The sequence below is a fragment of the Arachis hypogaea genome, chromosome 7 (genome assembly GCF_003086295.3).
Source record: "Arachis hypogaea cultivar Tifrunner chromosome 7, arahy.Tifrunner.gnm2.J5K5, whole genome shotgun sequence".
Taxonomy (NCBI): Eukaryota; Viridiplantae; Streptophyta; class Magnoliopsida; order Fabales; family Fabaceae; genus Arachis; species Arachis hypogaea.
Window position 1 is genome coordinate 23,619,742 of NC_092042.1, and position 16,054 is coordinate 23,635,795.

Sequence of the window (16,054 nt, forward strand, 5' to 3'; positions counted from 1 at the left end):
TTTTTATGATGGATATGAGAATATTAAGCCATGATTAGCCTATGCATCAGATGTGAATGGTCCCAATTGAACCTTCTTTACAAGTCAGGTTCTTTCCAGCTGATAAATGTTATTTTTCTCTTGGAAAGTTCCTTATGACGAGTATTTGGAGTCAATGTGAACTCAAACTTCATTTGTTGCTGTTGGTTAAGTTTCTATTATGTAATCTTAGTTGCTCTATTCTTGAAAAATCTGCACTGAGCATGTACAATGGATGATTTGTAGGAGAGGTTAAAGAAAGGACAGGAGGAAAAAGAACACAAAAAGAAATAAAGCCTATCTTTTACACTATTATAAAGGTTGTTTGTTAAGTTTTTGTCTTTATTTTTGATTAATTCAGTTTAATTGTGGCTGTTTAGAGTTAAGGATTTTAATTCAGATTTTGTCTATATATTTAATTAATTTTTATTCAGATTATACTTTATGTTTAATTGGGTTAAGAGAATACCTCAACAGAATGTTAATTGTGAGAACATGACACTATAAAAGCTCTTATTATTTGGTATTGAGATAAATCATATTTGGAGGATGAGGAGTTAATGGCTATTTCCACACATTCCTGGCTATCTTTTTTCGTGGTTATCTTAGCTGTATCTAACGGTGTTTATTTAATATTTTTTATTGTCATTGATACACACTTAGATGAATGCTTTCTCTTTTGTCAGATAATAAATCCAGCGGAAAGCGATATAGTTATTGCTCTTCCTATCCATTAACCCATCATTTGAATCTTTTAATATTTCTATTTGCTATGTCCTATATAGTTATGTGAAATGTACATCAGCCTCTCTGCAAGCATTGGCATCATTTTGGAAATTATATCTCATGCATCGCCCAGAAGAAATAAGCCGTTGTATTAAAAAAGCCACTGCATATATTGAAAGCTTTCAAGCTTCGGATGGTTCATGGTATGCTACTCCCTTTTTGGAAACCACTATTTTCAAGTTTTCTCTATTGATTTGATAGTTGATTTATGCATGTTGTGGTTTCGCTCTCTTGCTTATAGCATGAATGGAACTTTGTTAGTTTAGTAAACCTCTAAACCACCTAAATCTATTTAACAGGTATGGTTTATGGGAATTTTGCTTTACCTATGCCACATGGTTTGGGATAAATAGGTTGATTGCTATTGGAAAGAATTACAGTGATTCTCCAACCATCTGTAAAGCTTGTGAATTTCTGCTATCTAAGCAGCGTTTAAATGGTGGCTGGAGAGAGGGTTATTTGTCTTTGAAGGTTACAGAAGGCTTAGAGAATGGGGAGTTGAATCTATGACCTTCTTTTACTTTAATGGATTAAGCCTTTAATACCCAACTTCAAACTTGATTTCTATTTGAACTGTATAGCAAAAAATTTAAGAGGCAATTTCGTTTTGTCTCATAAATTTTAGAAAACAGAACAACAAAAGAAATGAAGAAGTTGACGCAGTCATGTATCCTAGTTCAGTTGCCTTCAATGCAATCTACATCTAGTCTCCACCACAACTGTGGTGAAATTTTCACTATAGTAAAAGTATTATACAATACTACATTATAGATATTTAGTAACATTTATCTCTTAATATTTATTAAAATGTTAGTAATTATAACAAAATTACATCTTAAGTAACACTTATGCTAAAATATTACCAAATACATTTACTTTTTTTAAAATGTTACCTATTCCTAATCATTTATTCACATTCACAGGAACAAGCAAAACTCCTTGGTCATTAAATCAAAATGTCTCACTCCTCACATTCAAATCTCGCTCACGCTACAATCTAATCACTTATTCCTTCGCGCGTTTGCTTCGATCTCGATCTCGTTGGATTTCAATCCCAATTTCGCTCTCGCTCTCGCTCGATCTCGATTCTCGATACCTCTCCGATGAGACTGCAGCCTTTGATTTTGTCGCTGATATGCTCTACTAAGTCATTGTTGCCTCTGTGATCATTGCTGCTCCTCTGTCCTCCTTATTGTAAGTGTCTCTGCTTTCCGCTCCCAGTCATTGTCACCAACTCGCCATCGCTATGTAGGTAGGTCATTCTTCCATTCTCAATGTGTTAATTTATGTTATGAATTTATGGCCAACCCCTAATTTAGTGCTTTTTTATTACGAAATATGTTAATATATGCATTGATTTTGATTACTGTATTTGTTAATTTTTGTAAATTTTGATTACTGTAGTAGATTTTCAGGCAATTAAATTCCATATGTTTAGCACTATGGAATTCAGACAAATTTTAGTTATCGACTTCTTCATTTCACTTCGGAACCAAAATAGTGCATTAGCAGTTAAAGGACATTAAAACCTAATTGAATGTATTTCTCACTAATTAATTGTATTTTTCACTCAACTGATTGAAACTTCTCATGATCTGCAATTGAAATTACTCATTTCGATCTGAATTGCATGATATTAAAGCTTCTTATTGCAGATCGAAGAAGAGAAACTTCAACTACACAAGTAACTTCTCTTATCTTTCACTGAATTTGTTTTTTTATTTGTCTTTTCAATTATAGCTAAAAAATTATAGTTAAGAATTTTCATTGTTATGCGAATGAATACATATGTTGTGTTTGACAATGAATCCAAATATTTAGTATAATTTTTTTATGAAAGTTCTTTGAGTTTTTGAGAGTGAATTTAAGGAGTTTGAAGAAATGCCTCAAAAAACTTTGTACATTTGGGAGTGCATTTATGAAAGTTCCTACCTTGGCTATTTCAGGTACAATATTTTGTTGTGATTTGTTTGTCTCACTGGATAATCTTCAACTACAGCAAGGCATTCCAGTTATTTCCAAGTGGTTAATCTATAATCAATTTAAATTTGTTGCTTCTAAAGGAATCAAACTTCGAGGGATTGGGAGTGTGCGAGGCTATGGTAAACGAGCGATGGGGTCTGGGAAATCTTGTCCACTTCCTTCGATAAGCGATAGTTTATAAGCAACCATTTAAACTAGACAAATTTTTAAATTTTTTTACCTAAAGACCTATGGTATTTGTATGCATTATAAAAACATAGTTGCTGCTTTAGTTATAAATTCTTATACACTAATTCTTTAATAATGCTTTCAAAACTTCATACCTTTTATCTTACCTCTAGATACATAAATAATGTTAACAATCTATTGCTGGATTCTAGAGAGAGGTGACGGGCGGAAAATTGCCGATTAAGAATTTATAATAAGAATAGCGTTGCGAGTACAGTTCTTAACCGGCGAAAATTCCACTTATCAATTTAAAAAGGGTGTCACAATTCAGAATAAAATATTGGGAGTAGGATTCCCAGGTCATTTCCCAACGAGTTGAAATAAGGTGCGAATTATTGATCAGGAATTTTTCTAAGAAATTTGTGACGTTGAAATTAGAAAAATAAATAACTGAAAATTAGATCACTGAATGATAACAAGATGTGTTGTGTATTCAAAATGAGAAAGCCTTGGCTAGGAGAAAATTAATTGGAGTTTCTATCCTCGTTGAATTTCTCAAGTGTAATAATAATATCAAAAGTTATTGCTTCCAATTAGTTATCCTCTTGCAGTTACAAAGGAAGGTTAATTGGGTATACTAACTCTAACTCACAAGTCCTAGTCCCTTCCTAGGGAAGGGCTAGAGTTAGCGTGCGCGTCACTGCTTTGTCTTCTAACCATGTGTACGCGTGCTTCGCGCGTGTGCGTCGTTGCTTGCCCATGAGATCTTTAATTCCTTATCTTCTTTCCTCTTTTGCATACTTCTTTTCCATTCTCTAAGCCATTCCTGCCCTGTAGTCTCTGAAAACACTGAACATACATATCACGGCATCGAATAGAAATAAGAGAGGATTTAAGAAATAGCCAATTAAAGGCCAAATAAGCATGTTTTCAATCATAGCATCAATTTGGGAAGGAAAATGTAAAACCATGCATTTCATATGAATAAGTGTATAAAAGATTGATAAAATCCACTCTATTTAGCACAAGATAACCTATAAAATAGTGGTTTATCAATCTCCCTACACTTACACTAGCATGTCCTCATGCTAAGGTCAAGAAAATCAAAAGAGTAAAGGAGGAAAGGTGAGACTTGTACAATGCAACCTATCTACAAGAATGCAACTACATGCTAAAATGTTTCTACCTACTTGGTAAAGAGTAAGCAAGCTCTCCAAGACAAACATAAATAGATTCCACTAATTCGAATAATAGAATAAGATAATAGTAAACTTGTAAGAAGAAAGCTCATGAAAGCCGAGAACATAGAGTTGAGCATTGAACCCTCACTGGAAGTGTATATGCACTCTAATCGCTCAAGTGTCTAGGGTTATTCCACTCTAGTCTCCTCTAGTCGTGCTTTCTAAAACTTTGTTCTTCATCTAACCAATCAACAAATATTTAGTGTACTAATGCAAATATCATGAGGGCTTTTCATGGTTGTAATGGGGCTAAGGTAAGGGTGAGGATATATGTATGGCAAAGTGAGCTATGATTTGAATCTTTGACCAACCCAAGTATTCACCTAACACATACACACACTCTATATAATTCTCAAATCATGCTTAGCTACCCAAATTCTCATTTTTGCCAAATTTCACACACTCTTGTATTAGTTTTGATTCCATTATATATGCATTGATCTTATTTTATTGAACTTAACATTGGGGTAAATTTATCCCCTATCCATTTATCCCTTTTTTAAGAGCATAGTTTATCAATGCATATTGTTTTTCTAGTTTTACCCGAGTGAGCACCCGAATTACCAATATTTGTCAATAAGAGTAAAAACACATTCTCATCAACCATAGTTTCTACATTTTCCCACACTTAGTTGACACACAATCTCTATCTTAAGCTAACCAAAGACTCAAATAGGGTAATTAATTATTTTTCTGCTTAAGGCTAGTGATGTGGTAATATAAAGAACAAGTGGGGGTTAAAAGGCTCAAAGTGGCAACCAAAGGTAAATAAAATGGTACGCTATTTAGGATAAGTGAGCTAATATCAAATAATGGCCTCAATCACATGTATGCATGAATGTACACTAAACAATGGACATATAGAATAGAACAAAGCAAAGATTGCAATCATAGAGAAGAAAACACACAAGAAGAAAAACCAAGGTTAAATAATGTAACCATATAATTAAGCTCAAAATCTCACAAGTTGTGTGTTCTTAGCTCTAAACTATGTTCCAAATTAAAATTTTCAAACAAGTTTAATGATGAGCGGATAATTTATATGCTTTTTGGCATTGTTTTTAGGTAGTTTTTAGTAAGTTCAAGCTACTTTTAGGGATGTTTTCATTAGTTTTTATGTTAAATTCACATTTCTGGACTTTACTATGAGTTTGTGTATTTTTCTGTGATTTCAGGTAATTTCTGGCTGAAATTGAGGGACTTGAGCAAAACTCTGAAAAGGAGGCTGACAAAGGACTGCTGATGCTGTTGGAATCTGACCTCTCTGAACTCGAAATGAATTTTCTGGAGCTACAGAACTCCAAATGGCGAGCTCTCAATGGCTTTGGAAAGTAGACATCCATAGCTTTCCAGAAATATATAATAGTTCATACTTTATTTGGGAATTGACAACGTAAAGTGGCGCTCAACACCAAGTACATGCTGCTGTCTGGAGTTAAACACCAGAAACACGTCATAACCCAGAGTTGAACGCCAGAAACACGCTATAACTCGGCGTTCAACTCCAATAAAAGCCTCAGCTCATGGATAGATCAAGATCAGCCCAATCATACACTAAGTGGGCCCCGGAAGTGGATTTATGCATCAATTACCTACCCATGTAAACCCTAGTAGCTAGTCTAGTATATATAGAACATTTAACTATTGTATTAGACGTCTTTTGACCACGTTTCATCTTTGGTCTCAGTTTTGTTTTATTCTTCATCTTAAGAGGCTATTGATCACGTTTTAGGGGGCTGGACATTCGGCCATGCCTGAACCTTTCACTTATGTATTTTCAACGGTGGAGTTTCTGCACACAATAGATAAAGGGTGTAGAGCTCTGCTGTACCTCAAGTTTCAATACAATTACCATTACTTTCTATTCAATTTTCTTTTATTCTTATTCCAAAATATACGTTGCAATTCAAACTTGATGAATGAGATGATCCGTGACACTCATCATCATTCTCACCTATGAACGTGCGTGACTGACAACCACTTCCGTTCTACTTTAGGCTGGGCGCATATCTCTTAGATTCTCCAACATAATCTTCGTGATATAAGCTAGATAGATGGCGGCATTCATGGGGATCCGGAAAGTCTAACCTTGTCTGTGGTATTCCGAGTAGGATCCCAAGAATCCGGAAAGTCTAACCTTGTCTGTGGTATTCCGAGTAGGATTCCGGTATTGAATGACTGTGACGAACTTCAAACTCCTGAAGGCTGGGCGTTAGTGACAGACGCAAAAAAATCAAGGGATTCTATACCAACTTGATTGAGAACCGACAGATGATTAGCCGTGCTGTGACAGAGCATTTGGACCATTTTCACTGAGAGGAAGGAATGTAGCCATCAACAAGGGTGATGCCTCCAGACGATTAGCCATGCAGTGACAGCGCATAAGACCATTTTCCTGAGAGGATGAAAAGTAGCCATTGAAGACGGTGATGCCCTACATATAGCTTGCCATGGAAAGGAGTAGGAAGGATTGGAGGAATGTAATAAGAAAGTAGAAATACAAGAGGAGCACAGCATCTCCATACGCCTATCTGAAATTCCCACTATTGATTTACATAAGTATTTCTATCCTATTTTATTTTCTGTTTATTATTAATTTTCGAACTCATCATAAACCAATTTAATCTGCCTAACTGAGATTTACAAGGTGACCATAGCTTGCTTCATACCAACAATCTCTGTGGGATCGACCCTTACTCACGTAAGGTATTACTTGGATGACCCAGTACACTTGCTGGTTTAGTTGAACGGAGTTGTGGAAAGAAAGTGCTAAGTTAATTTTTATGCACGTGCCAAAGAGCCATTATTGTTGATCACAATTTCGTCCACCAAGTTTTTGGCGCCGTTGCTGGGGATTGTTCGAGTATGGACAACTGACGGTTCATCTTGTTGCTCAGATCAGGTAATTTTCTTTTCAAAAATCTTTTTCAAAATTTTTCTTTTATTTTTCGTTTTTCCAAACTTTATTTTCGAAAAAATTAATAAAAATACAAAAAAATCATAAAATCATAAAAACAAAAAATATTTTGTGTTCTTGTTTGAGTCTTGAGTCAACTTTTAAGTTTGGTGTCCACTGCATGCTTTAAAAACTTTTCTTGCATTTTTCGAAAAAATTCATGCATTCATGGTGTTCTTCATGATCTTCAAGTTGTTCTTGGTAAGCCCTCTTGTTTGATCTTGATGTTTTCTTGTTTTGTGTTGTTTGTTATTTTTCATGTGCACTTTTCGTTTGTTTGAGTCCATGCATTAAAGATTTCTAAGTTTGGTGTCTTGCATGTTTTCTTTGCATCAAAATTTTTTTCAAAAAATATGTTCTTGATCTTCATCATGATCTTCAAAGTGTTCTTGACGTTCATCTTGACATTCATAGTGTTCTTGCATGCATCATGTGTTTTGATCCAAAATTTTTAAGTTTTGGGTCATAATTGTGTTTTTCTCTCTCATCATTAAAAATTCAAAAAATAAAAAAATATCTTTTCCTTATTTTTCTCATAATTTTCGAAAATTTGAGTTGACTTAGTCAAAAATTTTTAAAATTAGTTATTTCTTACAAGTCAAGTCAAATTTTCAAAATTTAAAAATCTTATCTTTTCAAATTCTTTTTCAAAAATTATATCTTTTTCATTTTTTCTATTTTTCGAAAATTTCAAAATTCTTTTTCAAAATATTTTCAAAATCTTTTTCTTATCTTTATATCATATTTTCAAAAATTCACTAATAATTAATGTGATTGATTCAAAAAATTTGAAGTTTGTTACTTTCTTGTTAAGAAAGGTCAATCTTTAAGTTCTAGAATCTTATCTTGTAGTTTCTTGTTAGTGAAGTAAGTAATTTCAAATTTTTGAATTAAATCTTTTTATCTTTTATCGTATCTTTTTCAAAATTTGATTTTAAAATATCTTATCTAACTTCTTATCTTTTTATCTTTTTAAAATTTGGTTTTAATATCTTTTTCAACTAACTATTTAACTTTTTGTTTGTTTCTTATCTTTTTCAAAACTACCTAACTACTTTTTCCTCTCTAATTTTCGAAAATATCTCACCTCTTTTTCAAAAATTCTTTTTGTTCTAAATTTCAATTTTAATTATATCTTATCTTTAATTTTCGAAAATTACTAACCCCTTTTTAAAATTATTTTCGAATTTTCTATCCCTTCTCACTTATTCTATTTAATTATTTAATTACTAATACTTCTCTTCACCTCTTTTCATCTAAAAATCTGAACCCATTCTTCTTCACTCTTTCCCCCTTTTCTTCTTCTACTAACATAAAGGAATCTCTATACTGTGACATAGAGGATTCCTTTTCTTTTCTTGTTTTCTTCTCTTTCATATGAGCAGGAACAAGGAAAAAGGCACTCTTGTTGAAATTGATCCAGAACTTGAAAGGACTCTGAAGAGAAAATTAAGAGAAGCTAAGTTACAACACTCTAAAGGTAACCTTTCAGAAACATTAGAACAAGAGAAGGAGATGGCAGCCGAAAATAATAATAATGCAAGGAGAATGCTTGGTGACTTCACAAAGCCAACGTCCAAATTTGATGGAAGAAGCATCTCCATTCCTGCCATTGGAGCCAATAATTTTGAGCTTAAGCCTCAACTAGTTGCTTTAATGCAACAGAACTGCAAGTTTTATGGACTTCCATCTGAAGATCTTTACCAGTTTTTAACTGAGTTCTTGCAGATTTGTGAGACTGTTAAGACGAATGGAGTTGATCCTAAAGTCTACAGACTCATGCTTTTCCCTTTTGCTGTAAGAGACAGAGCTAGAATATGGTTGGATTCACAACCTAAGGATAGCCTGGACTCTTGGGATAAGCTGGTCACGGCTTTCTTGGATAAATTCTTTCCTCCTCAAAAGCTGAGCAAGCTTAGAGTGGATGTTCAGACGTTCAAACAGAAAGATGGTGAATCCCTCTATGAAGCTTGGGAAAGATACAAGCAGCTGACCAAAAGGTGTCCATCTGACATGTTTTCAGAATGGACCATATTAGATATATTCTATTATGGTCTATCTGAATTTTCAAAAATGTCATTGGACGATTCTGTAGGTGGATCCATCCACCTAAAGAAAACACCTGCAGAAGCTCAAGAATTCATTGACATGGTTGCAAATAACCAATTTATGTACACTTCTGAGAGGAATTCCGTGAATAATGGGATACCTCAGAAGAAAGGAGTTCTTGAAATTGATGCTCTGAATGCCATATTGGCTCAGAACAAAGTGTTGACTCAGCAAGTCAACATGATTTCTCAAAGTCTGAATGGATGGTAAAATGCATCCAACAGTACTAAAGAGGCAGCTTCTGAAGAAGCTTATGATCCTGAGAACCCTGCAATGGCAGAGGTTAATTACATGGGTGAACCTTATGGAAACACCTATAATTCATCATGGAGAAATCATCCAAATTTCTCATGGAAGGATCAACAAAAGCCTCAACAAGGCTTTAACAATGGTGGACGCAATAGGCTGAGCAATAGCAAGCCTTTCCCATCATCTTCTCAGCAACAGACAGAGAATTCTGAACAAAACACTTCTAATTTAGCCAATCTAGCCTCTGATCTGTCAAAGGCCACTTTCAGTTTCATGAGTGAAACAAGATCCTCCATCAGAAATCTGGAGGCACAAGTGGGCCAGCTGAGTAAGAAAGTCATTGAAACTCCTCCCAGTATTATCCCAAGCAATACAGAAGAGAATCCAAAAGGAGAGTGCAAGGCAATTGATATAATCAATATGGCCGTATGCACAAGGGAGGAGGAGGACGAAAATCCTAGTGAGGAAGACCTCCTGGGATGTCCCTCAAGCAAGAAGGAGTTTTCTATTAAGGATCCAAAGAAATCTGAGGCTCATATAGAGACCATAGAGATTCCATTAAATCTCCTTCTGCCATTCATGAGCTCTGAAGACTATTCTTCCTCTGAAGAGGATGAAGATGTGACTGGAGAGCAAGTTGCTCAATATTTAGGAGCTATCATGAAGCTGAATGCCAAGTTGTTTGGTAATGAGACTTGGGAAAGTGAGCCTCCCTTGCTCATTAGTAAACTGGATACCTGGATTCAGCAAATTTTGCCTCAAAAGAAACAAGATCCTGGCAAGTTCTTAATACCTTGTACCATAGGCACCATGACCTTTGAAAAAGCTCTATGTGATCTAGGGTCAGGGATAAATCTTATGCCACTCTTTGTAATGGAGAAGCTGGGGATCATTGAGGTACAACCTGCCTTGTTCTCATTACAACTAGCAGACAAATCATTGAGACAAGCTTATGGAATAGTAGAGGACGTGTTAGTAATGGTTGAAGGCCTTTACATCCCTACTGATTTCATAATCTTAGACACTAGGAAGGAAGAGGATGAATGCATCATTCTTGGAAGACCTTTCCTAGCCACAGCAGGAGCTATGATAGATGTCAACAGAGGTGAATTAGTCCTTCAATTGAATGGGGACTACCTTGTGTTTAAGGCACATGGCCATCCCTCTGTGACAAAAGAGAGTAAGCATGAAGAGCTTCTCTCAGTTCAGAGTCAAGAAGAGCCCCCACAGTCAAACTTTAAGTTTGGTGTTGGGAGGCCACAACCAAACACTAAGTTTGGTGTTAAGACCCCATATCCAAACTCTAAGTTTGGTGTTGGGACTATACAACATTGACCTGATCACCTTTGTGGCTCCATGAGAGCCCACTGTCAAGCTATTGACATTAAAGAAGCGCTTGTTGGGAGGCAACCCAATTTTATTTATCTAATTTTTATTTTATTTTATTTTATTTTTATTTTGTGTTTTATTAGGTATATGATCATGTGGAGTCATGTAAAAAATATAAAAATTAAAAACAGAGTCAAAAACAGCAGAAGAAAAATCATACCCTGGAGGAAGGACAGACTGGCATTCAACGCCAGTAAGGAGCATCTGGCTGGCGTTCAACGCCAGAACAGAGCATGAATCTGGCGCTAAACGCCAGAAACAAGCAACATTCTGGCGTTTGAACACCAGGAATGTGCCTTGAGGAAAGCTGGCGCTGAACGCCAGTAACAAGCATAGAACTGGCGTTCAACGCCAAAAACATGCTACACATGGGCGTTGAACGCCCAGAGTGTGCATCATCTCGGCGTTTAAACGCCAGAATGGTATGCTAAGGCATTTTACATGCCTAATTGGTGCAGGGATGTAAATCCTTGACACCTCAGGATCTGTGGACCCCACATGATCATCTCAGGATCTGTGGACCCCACAGGATCCCCACCTACCTCCACTCATCTTCTTAACATTCTCTCCAATAAACAATCTCTCTTCCCCATCACCTCTTCACCACTCACATCCATCCATCCTTCCCACCCAAACCCACCCTACATGGCCGAAACACAACCATCTTTCCCTCTCCTCCATATCTTCTTCTCCTTCTTCTATTCTTTCTTCTTTTGCTCGAGGGCGAGCAATATTTTAAGTTTGGTGTGGTAAAAGCATAGCTTTTTTTGCTTTTCTATTACCATTAATGGCACCTAAGGCCAGAGAAACCTCAAAAAAAAAAGAGAGAGAGAGAGAGAAAAAAAAGAGAAGAGAAAAGAGAAGACAAAAGCTTCCACCTCTGAGTCATGGGAGATGTAGATATTCATCTCAAGGGTCCATAACTCAGTAGAAGAGCATTTGACTGCACATCAAGAGAGCATGAGAAATTTCCTCATCAAGAAATCCCTGAGATACCTCAGGGGATACATGTTCCTCCATATAATTATTGGGAGCAACTAAGGATAGGAACACCAAAATTACTAGGGATCATGCAACAGAAGCAAGGAAGAGACATAAAGGAGCTCAAAAAGCACCATTGGTCTTTCAAGAAGAAGACGCCACTAAGGTGGATTCATTCCTTGTTCTTATTTCTTTCTGTTTTTCGGTTTCTATGTTATGTTTATCTATATTTTGTGTCTCTACTTCATGATCATTAGTATGTAGTAACCATGTCTTAAAGCTATGAATAAATTCCATGAATCCTTCACCTCTCTTAAATGAAAAATGTTTTAATTCAAAAGAACAAGAAGTACATGAATTTCGAATTTATCCTTGAATTTAGTTTAATTATATTGATGTGGTGACAATACTTTTTGTTTTCTGAATGAATGATTGAACAGTGCATATGTCTTTTGATATTGTTGTTATGAATGTTAAAATTGTTGGCTCTTGAAAGAATGATGAACAAAGAAAAATGTTATTGATGATCTGAAAAATCATGAAATTGATTCTTGAGGCAAGAAAAAGCAGTGAATAACAAAAGCTTGCAAAAAAATGGCAAAAAAAATAGAAAGAAAAAGAAAAAGCAAGCAGAAAAAGCCAATAGCCCTTAAAAACCAAAAGGTAAGGGTAAAAAGGATCCAAGGCTTTGAGCATCAATGGATAGGAGGGCCCAAGGAAATTAAATCCAGGCCTAAGCGGCTAAATCAAGCTGTCCCTACCTATGTGCTTGTGTCATGCAGGTCCAAGTGAAAAGCTTGAGACTGAGTGGTTAAAGTCGTGATCCAAAGAGTGTGCTTAAGAGCTCTGGACACCACTAACTGGGGACTCTAGAAAAGCTGAGTCACAATCTGAAAAGGTTCACCCAGTTATGTGTCTGTGGCATTTATGTATCCGGTGGTAATACTGGAAAACAAAGTGCTTAGGGCCACGGCCAAGACTCATAAGTAGCTGTGTTCAAGAATCAACATGCTTAACTAGGAAAATCAATAACACTATCCGAAATTCTAAGTTCCTAGAGAAGCCAATCATTCTAAACTTCAAAGGAAAAAGTGAGATGCCAAAATTGTTCAGAAGCAAAAAGCTACAAGTCCCGCTCATCTAATTAGAATTAATATTCATTGATATTTTGGAATTTATAGTATATTCTCTTCTTTTTATCCTATTTGATTTTCAGTTGCTTGGGGACAAGCAACAATTTAAGTTTGGTGTTGTGATGAGCGGATAATTTATACGCTTTTTGGCATTGTTTTTAGGTAGTTTTTAGTAAGTTCAAGCTACTTTTAGGGATGTTTTCATTAGTTTTTATGTTAAATTCACATTTCTGGACTTTACTATGAGTTTGTGTGTTTTTCTGTGATTTTAGGTAATTTCTGGCTGAAATTGAGGGACTTGAGCAAAACTCTGAAAAGGAGGCTGACAAAGGACTGTTGATGCTGTTGGAATCTGACCTCCCTGCACTCAAAATGGATTTTCTGGAGCTACAGAACTCCAAATGGCGCGCTCTCAACGGCATTGGAAAGTAGACATCTAGAGCTTTCCAGAAATATATAATAGTTCATACTTTATTCGGGAATTGATGACGTAAAGTGGCGCTCAACGCCAAGTACATGCTGCTGTCTAGAGTTAAACGCCAGAAACACGTCATAACCCGGAGTTGAACGCCAAAAACACGCTATAACTCGGTGTTCAACTCCAATAAAAGCCTCAGCTCGTGGATAGATCAAGATCAGCCCAAGCATACACCAAGTGGGCCCTGGAAGTGGATTTATGCATCAATTACCTACTCATGTAAACCCTAGTAGCTAGTCTAGTATGTATAGAACATTTAACTATTGTATTAGACGTCTTTTGACCACGTTTCATCTTTGGTCTCAGTTTTGTTTTATTCTTCATCTTAAGAGGCTATTGATCACGTTTTAGGGGGCTGGCCATTCGGCCATGCCTGAACCTTTCACTTATGTATTTTCAACGGTGGAGTTTCTGCACACCATAGATTAAGGGTGTGGAGCTCTGCTGTACCTCAAGTTTCAATACAATTACCATTACTTTCTATTTAATTCTCTTTTATTCTTATTCCAAGATATACGTTGCACTTCAAACTTGATGAATGAGATGATCCGTGACACTCATCATCATTCTCACCTATGAACGTGCGTGACTGATAACCACTTCCGTTCTACTTTAGGCTGGGCGCATATCTCTTAGATTCCCCAACAGAATCTTCGTGGTATAAGCTAGATAGATGGCGGCATTCATGGGGATCCGGAAAGTCTAACCTTGTCTGTGGTATTCCGAGTAGGATCCTGGGAATCCGGAAAGTCTAACCTTGTCTGTGGTATTCCGAGTAGGATTCCGGCATTGAATGACTGTGACGAACTTCAAACTCCTGAAGGCTGGGCATTAGTGACAGACGCAAAAGAATCAAGGGATTCTATTCCAACCTGATTTAGAACTGACAGATGATTAGCCGTGCTGTGACAAAGCATTTGGACCATTTTCACTGAGAGGAAGGGATGTAGCCATCAACAAGGGTGATGCCTCCAGACGATTAGCCATGCAGTGACAGCGCATAGGACCATTTTCCCGAGAGGATGAAAAGTAGCCATTGAAGACGGTGATGCCCTACATACAGCTTGCCATGGAAAGGAGTAGGAAGGATTGGAGGAATGTAATAAGAAAGTAGAAATACAAGAGGAGCACAGCATCTCCATACGCCTATCTGAAATTCCCACTATTGATTTACATAAGTATTTCTATCCTATTTTATTTTCTGTTTATTATTAATTTTTGAACTCATCATAAACCAATTTAATCTGCCTAACTGAGATTTACAAGGTGACCATAGCTTGCTTCATACCAACAATCTCTGTGGGATCGACCCTTACTCACGTAAGGTATTACTTGGATGACCCAGTACACTTGCTGGTTAAGTTGAACAGAGTTGTGGAAAGAAAGTGCTGAGTTAATTTTTATGCACGTGCCAAAGAGCCATTATTGTTGATCACAATTTCGTCCACCATTTAACAAAATTTTCAATTTGAATTAATGGAATACTATAGAATAGTGTCTTGAGAAAGAATATATCAGTCAACCAAGTAGTACCTAAATGCAACAACTACTACTAGTCATGCAAGTTATTCTATGTAACAAAAGAAAAGCAAAATGTTGGTGTTAGAATAGAGAGATGTTACCTCCGGAAGACATTCCGACCTCCCTATACTTAAGGCTTGGCACGGTCTTTCGTGCCGTCAGTGATGAAAAGAGTGGTGTTGGGAGCATCGTTTTCACCGTCTGGCTCATCATTGCTCTCCATTCTATGCGGCAAAGTAGAGTCCAGAGTGTCTGTCTCTTCCCGAGGTTGGTGAGTGCCAACAATCAGCTCCTTCAGGTAATGATATCAGCGCTTGTTACGGCGCTCTATTCGCTTAGCCCGTCGGTCCTGCCGGTTCAACCTCTCAAGGATCTGAAAGAGCAGCTGATTGGTTGAAGGTTCCTGTGGTGTGGATGATGGTGGAGTGGGGGGGAGAAGGAGCACTGTGGGCCAGGTCTTTAGTCCGGCTTGCAGTAGATGCCGGAGGCCTGATGTACTTCCCGCTTGGAACATACTGATCATCTCTAGGAATTATGGCCTTCGTGTTGCCTGCCCGATAGGGGACTCTCGCTGCAGAGACTAAATCTGTAACTAAAGCGGGAAAGGGTAGATTTTTTGCTATTTGTACATGCTCGATGGCATGCCGGATGAGGTGAGGCAAGTTCAGTGGTTGCTCTGTCAGAATGTACCATATGAGGACTGCCATGTCCATAGTGAAGGTTGACTCGTGGGTGCTCGGAAGGACATAATGCGATAGAATCTGAGCCCACACACGGGCTTCAAAGGTAAGTACAGATGCTGCCAGGTAGAGCTATGGCACCTAGGATGCTCTTCTAGTCAAAGGTGTATGCTTGGTGTTCTATCTGGGTTGCGTGATAAGTGTCTAATCTCTTTGGGCTAGGTGGAAGATCCAATACCCTTTGAATGGCACCTTCGAAAATAGGGACTTGCTTTTGGCGATCATAGACAGACTACAAGATGGGCGAGTGAAAGTTGGAGCAGAATTCAACTACCCAAGACAAGTTGACCTCTTGCGGCTGC

General features: G+C 37.0%; 1 non-coding gene across 1 annotated transcript; it reads right to left on the reverse strand.

Annotated features, from left to right (window-relative positions):
* Positions 1-9,063: 9,063 nt before the first annotated feature.
* On the reverse strand, positions 9,064-9,167 carry LOC112704325 (small nucleolar RNA R71). The gene has a single exon (XR_003154957.1). It is a non-coding gene; the product is annotated as a small nucleolar RNA R71 (small nucleolar RNA).
* Between the last annotated feature and the right edge of the window lie 6,887 nt (positions 9,168-16,054).